Raw genomic sequence first — 7138 nt, 5'->3', positions numbered from 1 at the left:
TTCAGTCCATATATGACTTGAACGCCGGCGTATATTATAATTATAATTACATTATTATATTATAACCAGCAAGCGTTGAACCATTTCTGAGTTAAGGACTAGCTATGTTCAACACCACAGCTTTGTAATTTTTAACCCAACCCAGAAGATAAAGGAACTCCTGGATCAAAAATTGTGACGAACTAATCTTCGGGGAGGAATTTTTTGACTGAACTAACTCACATTTATGTTACGAAGAGATGAAAACTTCCCACGATTATTCCAACGGCAAGGGGATTCTAACTTAGGGTTCGTCTACCACTGAGGATAATTTACATCAGTACTGTGGTTAGTATAAGCTGGGGGCAGAATTCGTATTAACCAGTCACCACTGGGAATCGAGCTTGCGCCATGTCATTAGAAGATGAATGCTCTACATTCTGAACCACCATAGCATCAAAAAATGGTACCGGGACCAGGATTCAAACCTGGATTCTTTGTTAAGGACACAACGCAATGCATTAACCACTTACTATCACGGCTGGTCGTCGACATATAGAAACAACTTCAGCATTTGATATGAGCAGATATGTTCGTTAACGTAAATATTGAGGAGATTGCAATATTGAGAGGATTGGGAACCCTTTTGTAACTCAGTTTTTAGAACTCCATATTTGGGAAAGCCGCTGCCATATCTGACCTTAGAAATGTGCTGGCAAGGGAAATCTCGGAACCGTCTAAACATGTTGTTCTCGATATCAAAATTGTAAAGATATCAAAATCACTGGCAAAAGAAAATCTCGAAACAGTCTACATATGTTGTTCTCGATATCAAAATTGCAAGGGTATCAAAATCACTGGCAAAGAAAATCTCGAAATGGTCCAAATATGTTGTTCTCGATATCAAAATTGCAAAGGTATCAAAATCACTGCCAAAGAAAATCTCGAAACAGTCTACATATGTTGTTCTCGATATAAAAATTGCAAAGATATCAGAATCACTCGCAAAGAAAATTTCCTAACCGTCTAAACATGTTGTTCTCGATATCAAAATTGGCAAAGCATATCTATAGGTTATCTGTCTTATTCTACCTTTTTTACTAAATCTACCTTTTTTTTTCGATGTATCTGCATTTTGGACTCTCAAGTTAGGGGGAAGGTAACGGCATTCTGGAAAATAGGGTTCTATTTGTTTGCTTAAAGAGAGTGATCGAAACTTGGGAGCCCTTAGTCTGAATTTCACATTTTGTGTATTTTGTTTTATCGCAAAAAGTATCACCTATTTAGATAATATCCCTCTATATAAAGGATTAAAGTACGAATCCGCCGGAAAAAAAATATATGCCTGTTCAGAGAAAGTACGTCTTTGTGTCTGATTTTTGCAACCTAAAATATAGTCTGCACTTATTAATTAGCATATTTAAGATTAAGTCTTCGAACCATTAATTTTGAGTCTGAGTGCTTGAAAATCTGATCATTTCCTCAAAAATTATTTAAGGAGTTCAGTTTTTCGCCGCACAGTGCTAGCAAGGAGTTTTTCCAATTATTTCCAATTTATTTTATGCCATTTTTTTTCCCTCGTTCGGTTTGTGGATGGATGTCTACGTACCAATCAAATTTTAAAAACGAACTAAAGGTTAACAACATCGACTAAGCCTAAACGAACGGATTTTGGAACAAACACAAAAATCGAATAATGATCAGAAATAATTAAGAAGAAAAAAAAGAACAATATCGGTTAAAAACTAGTCACGAAAAATCGGCTATATCCTCTCATTAGCATCTTCCCGAATGTTTTGTTTCGAAGCGGTCTATTCGGGTCAATTAATGGAGAAAATGGCCTAACGGTTGTTCTCTAGTAATTAGCGTGAGAAATGCCCAGTCATTTGTTCGTTAGATGATGAGGTCCGATGATTTTGAATGCTGTTTGGTGTCATGTTTATATTTAGAAGGAAGAGACCATCAAAAGAGAGACACTTAATAATGGGAATGCGTACGACGTAGTCTCCCCAACAGACAGCAAAAGGAAATAAGGTTTCGGATTCAGGTGAGATAATGGCAGGGGAATAGTTTTGTGTAACAGAATCGACTTCGGCACACAATGAAGATTTTTTCTGGAGTGATGGTAATGATCACGGCATGCGACAACAGGAAGATGTGTTTAAGTTATTACATACTAAATTCCTAACATGCAATTTCTAGATTAAGTGAGATTTTTTGAAGTTATTGAAGTTATACTTCTTATGCGACTTCCAACAAGGTTGCGTTAAACGTTTAACGCTACATTTTTATTGGCCGGGAAATCACGTGGTAGGATCCAGTTTTCCCTCATTCATTTCCGTATTGCTTTGATTCTCACTAGCATAAAAATAATAAAACAATTGTTTTTCTATAAATATTTTTTTAGTTTGTTTTGATACACATATAATTTAATAGGATAGTATTTTTTATTTTCAAATTTAGTGGATAACAATTGTAAAAAATGAGTGAAAACAATCCCACGGACAATGCGACGGATTTAAGGTTATCTCAAGGTACGTCTCTTGTGAATATCAATTGATTGTTAGGTTTTCTCTTCTGAAATTATATTATGACGCATTCACATACATTATTAATACAAATACATTTTCCAGGGCGAGACGATGAGGCAACCACAAGCACTTTCACTGGTTCAAGAGGTCCACGAGGGGAAAATGCACAATATTACTGTGATTACAGAGCACGGAAGCGAGCGGAGCAGGAAAAAGAGTCGTTGAATAGAACTAGTGATCCTTCTACGACTGCTGATTCTTCTACAATTAACGTCGCAGGTTGCGAAGTTTAACTTCTTCCGCGCGGAGGGACTCCACGCACTATTTTTTAATTCTTATGCGACTTCGAACAAGGTTGCGTTAAACATTTAACGTTACCATGGCAACGAACGGCCTGTGATCCTTGCAGGAGATTTTAATGTGAATTTCTCGTTACCTGAAGCTGAAACATTATTAACCTTCCTTAAACACAAATTTGGATTGGAAATGATAAATGGTAGGAGTGATCCAACAACCAAAGGGGGAACTACCATTGATGCAGTTTTTGCAAGAAATATTGAAAAAATAGAACTCAAACATTTCGTATCTTACTTTAGTTATCATAATCCCATCGTAAATGTTATAGATTTGGATATTTCTCCACTCGAAAAATGATAATTAAAAGATGAGATCAATAGTGAATTGTAAGCAATGTTAATAAAGTTTGTCTTAAAGAAACAATAAGATTTCACTAAAAATCAATTTCTACCCCTTCCCATTTTCATTTCCACATTACGAAGTTTCACTTCTTCCGCGCGGAGGGACTACACGCACTATTTTTTTTTTACCTACTAAACCAGGAACGGGCAAACTTTTTTGGTCGAGGGCAAAAAATCAAAAAAATTAAAAAAAATTGGCGGGCTAAGCAAAAACTTTAAAAAAAAAAAAAATACGATTTATAAGTTTTAATTTAAATATTTAATGAGAGGAAAGAAATTGTGATTTCATTTTTAAAAGTTCCTTATATTGAGGTTCGAAGTGAGATGTACTTATTTTAAGGAACGAGACTAAATGCTTGTCTGTTAGTCTAATTCTGAAATGATTTATTCTATGGTTCATAGTTGAAAACACTTGTTCACATATATGAGATGAAACAAACTTAACACTGATTTTCTGGGCATGAGATACTAAATTTGGGAAATTAGCTTTTGGTAATGATTTGTAAAACTCAAACTTTGGCATATCTTAAAGCAACTGCTTCAAATGATTGCTATTTTGCAAATCCGACCTCACTGTTTCACAATTTTCGTTCAAATGCATGGTAAAAATATCTAATTCTGTTTTAATGGCACTGAAATCTGTGAAGTACAATTCACCCATATGTACAATTCACCTAATAGACTTCGGTGTTCTACTGGGAACCGTGTCTTTACGATCAGTCCACTGCTGGATAATTGATGCAGACAGGACATGAATATGGTATTGAGTGAGATATATGGTTTTTCTAGTCCTAGATGAACAGAGTTTTTGTAAACCTATTGCAAATGAATTTACTTCTTGAATGAATTTACATAAATGAATTAATAGCTTTCACTTTCAGTTTTTTTAAATATTTGAGAAAATCGTAATAATGTATCTATTTTAATCGAAATATTTATAGCATGGATTTAAACGTGTGGCACATTCGTATTATTTTCGTAACATTTACATAAATAATGTTTTATTATTGTCATTCGCCTATTTTTATCATTTAGGTTTACAAAAATCTCTTAAGATTCTAAAAAAAAATTATATATATTACGAGATTAAAAATAACTCCTATAGCAGAATAAATGAACTTTTATTAAAAAAATGTCTCTGCTTTGGAGATCAGCATCAATGTGTAGAGATTTAGATAGATTCTACTTAAAAATTACCTACTTTTCATGGCAAAGGAGCTGAACCTAGAAACTCTTAAGTTCTAGTTTCAGGACTTTAATCTCTCTTTCAATCGGATAAAAAAAATATCTCAGTTGGTTAGGGAAAGTACTTAAAAATATATAGCATAAAGATTGATCGAATTCAACACATGATATCAAACACATCTTCAGAACGTAATTATTATTCCTCCCATATTTGATATAGCACTCGAAAACTGAATGGCAACTTATTCTTTGAATTTATTTTCTTTGCGAACTATTTTGATCGAAATTTCTTTCTCTTATAAGTAGATTATTACAAAAATGAATTATTTAGTAGAATGTGTTTATAGACGAGAGGAAAAATGATAGATTTTTAAAAAAATATATTAATATATATTTATTGTTGTTTTTTTTCGTATTCCGTTATTTATTTCCATTACAAGTTTAAAAAGTTTGCATTTAATCTCTAACTTCATTTACAAGTTAAATTTCACAAATTTTCGTCTAAAGGAATTACCGATATTTAAAAAAGTAGACACTTATATTTACAAATAACAAAAACATGGTAAGATAGAATGATACTTGAATTTAATTGAGAATAGATGCCATATTTATGTCAAAAATTAACTTAAGTACGAGTTTATTGCTATAAACCAGTCATGTCAAAGATACGGCCCGCGGGCCGCATCCGGCCCCCGGGTCGTATCAATACGGCCCGCGATCACAATGTGTCACAGAGAGAAGAATCATGTTTTTTAGAGCTTTTAGACTTCACTCGATTCCTCTACGGACGTTTTAAAGTGCGCACACTACATTTATAAGTAATTTCAAGGGCAGCGCGGGCCTAGACAAGCGTGAGAGATCGACAGTAACGCCATTTCTTAGCAACAAACGGAATCTTCCACGCGCTTCGAGTCTGTGCATGTATTCAGCACGCATTCTGTGCATGCTTGGTAGCACCTATTTATGCGAGCAGATGTTTTCCGTCATGAAGATAAATAAGAACAAACATCGTACAAGACTTACGAATGAACATTTCCAATCAATTCTTAAAATAATTACAACAAATATGAAACCGGACATCAATGAGCTTGTCAAACACAAGAGAAGTCAGTATTTGGATCCTCGAGCTCAAAATAATTATCCTCTTTTATAACTTCGATGTGATTTTTAACAACCGTATATTATATACTATATAATTAAATAAATAAAATGTTATAATAATTCAGTACATTTTATTTTTTTGAATCTGGCCCGCCTACACATTCTAAATTTAATATACGGCCCTCTGGAAAATTGAGTTTGACACCTCTGCTATAAACAAAAGAAAGAAAATATTTATGAAAACTGAATAAGACCCTTTCCGTTGATTAAATGCAAAACAATGAATTAATACTTTTTTTTTGGAAAAAAAAATAAAAATCCCTTCTTCAAGTTTTTGAATCCATCAAAGAAATATTTTCTTTGACTCTGCTGGAGAATTTGATGTTATTTTTAACACGAACTGATAAAGCAAACAACAATGCAAAATTGTCACTGAGAAGTGGGAGGGGACATGTGAGCTTTGAGGATAAACGAACTCTAATGAGCAGTATCCAAGCTTTGAGAATACATTGGTTAAAAATGTCAAAGTTTAATACAAGAACTTGTAAATCTTGTTAGCGAAGGCTTGTCCCCCCATGTGTGCAAATCCAATTAAAATATTATGATAGTATAAAGTGTTTCTCAAATATTCAGCAGAGAATTTGTTTAGCCAGTAGATGCAGACCCAGCTAAGAACTTTTCCTAAATTGAAAAACGTATTAAGGGTAAATAAAACATAGACAAAATAAGATAAATTGGACATCAATATTGGAATCATACACTCTTTCAAGTTTGCAGGAACTTCAGAAAGGTGTTACAATACTGGGACCACAATCCTGGGTAAATAATTAACTAGTATACGGTTAACTTGAAAGTAAGCGCTATATTTTAAACAAAGCAACAGAGCGAAAATAAATCAAGACAAAATTAAAAAGGTGTACGATTCTATAATTACAATTTTATTTCCTCTTGATAGTCATGTAACAATAGTTATCAGCTTGGAAATTTAAATCCCACAAATTAAATACGTAAAAAGGTGGTTTCATCAAACAGTAAAAAAAAAAATTTCTTTTTATCCAGATTGAAAATTGTTACATTTAATTTAAATCCTTTTAACAATGCTTTCTCTAAATTGAAATAAATGTATTAAGCGAACAAATTAAGCAACGGCGAAATATCTTGGAATTGCTTAATAATGGAAACTTTGCATTATTGGAATTTGACCCGATTTTAATCCGAATGACCAATATGATTTTACTTAGTATTGCTCATGAATATTTCTTAACAGCATTTATGTTGTTACTTTTATTCAGTTATATTGAATTTCATTCATTCTGGCGCAGCATGTCCTCATTTAGACTTTGTGCCACTAAACCCTACATTCAATTCAATTGAATTTCATTCTAGTAAACTTTTCATCCAATATAAAGAAGATTTCTTATTTATATAAATGTTAGTACTGCGACCGGCGTGAGCTCAGAGCAAAATTCGTGTAGACCAGCTATTGGTGAGATTCGAACCTGGTAACCTCAGAATGCCATGAATAAATCCGCAATAATTATAATTATACGAAATTTTAATTTACTCAATGTATTATCTGTTTCTGGGGGGAAAATCATGCAATCGAAATGTTGTCCTACTTCCTAAATAGCTAGATGCTCATAT

The sequence above is a fragment of the Parasteatoda tepidariorum genome, chromosome 3, assembly GCF_982258835.1.
Source record: "Parasteatoda tepidariorum strain Cologne lab strain chromosome 3, Ptep-v5.0, whole genome shotgun sequence".
NCBI lineage: Eukaryota > Metazoa > Arthropoda > Arachnida > Araneae > Theridiidae > Parasteatoda > Parasteatoda tepidariorum.
The sequence above is the reverse complement of the archived record's forward strand: the minus strand, read 5'-3'. Positions refer to the sequence as shown.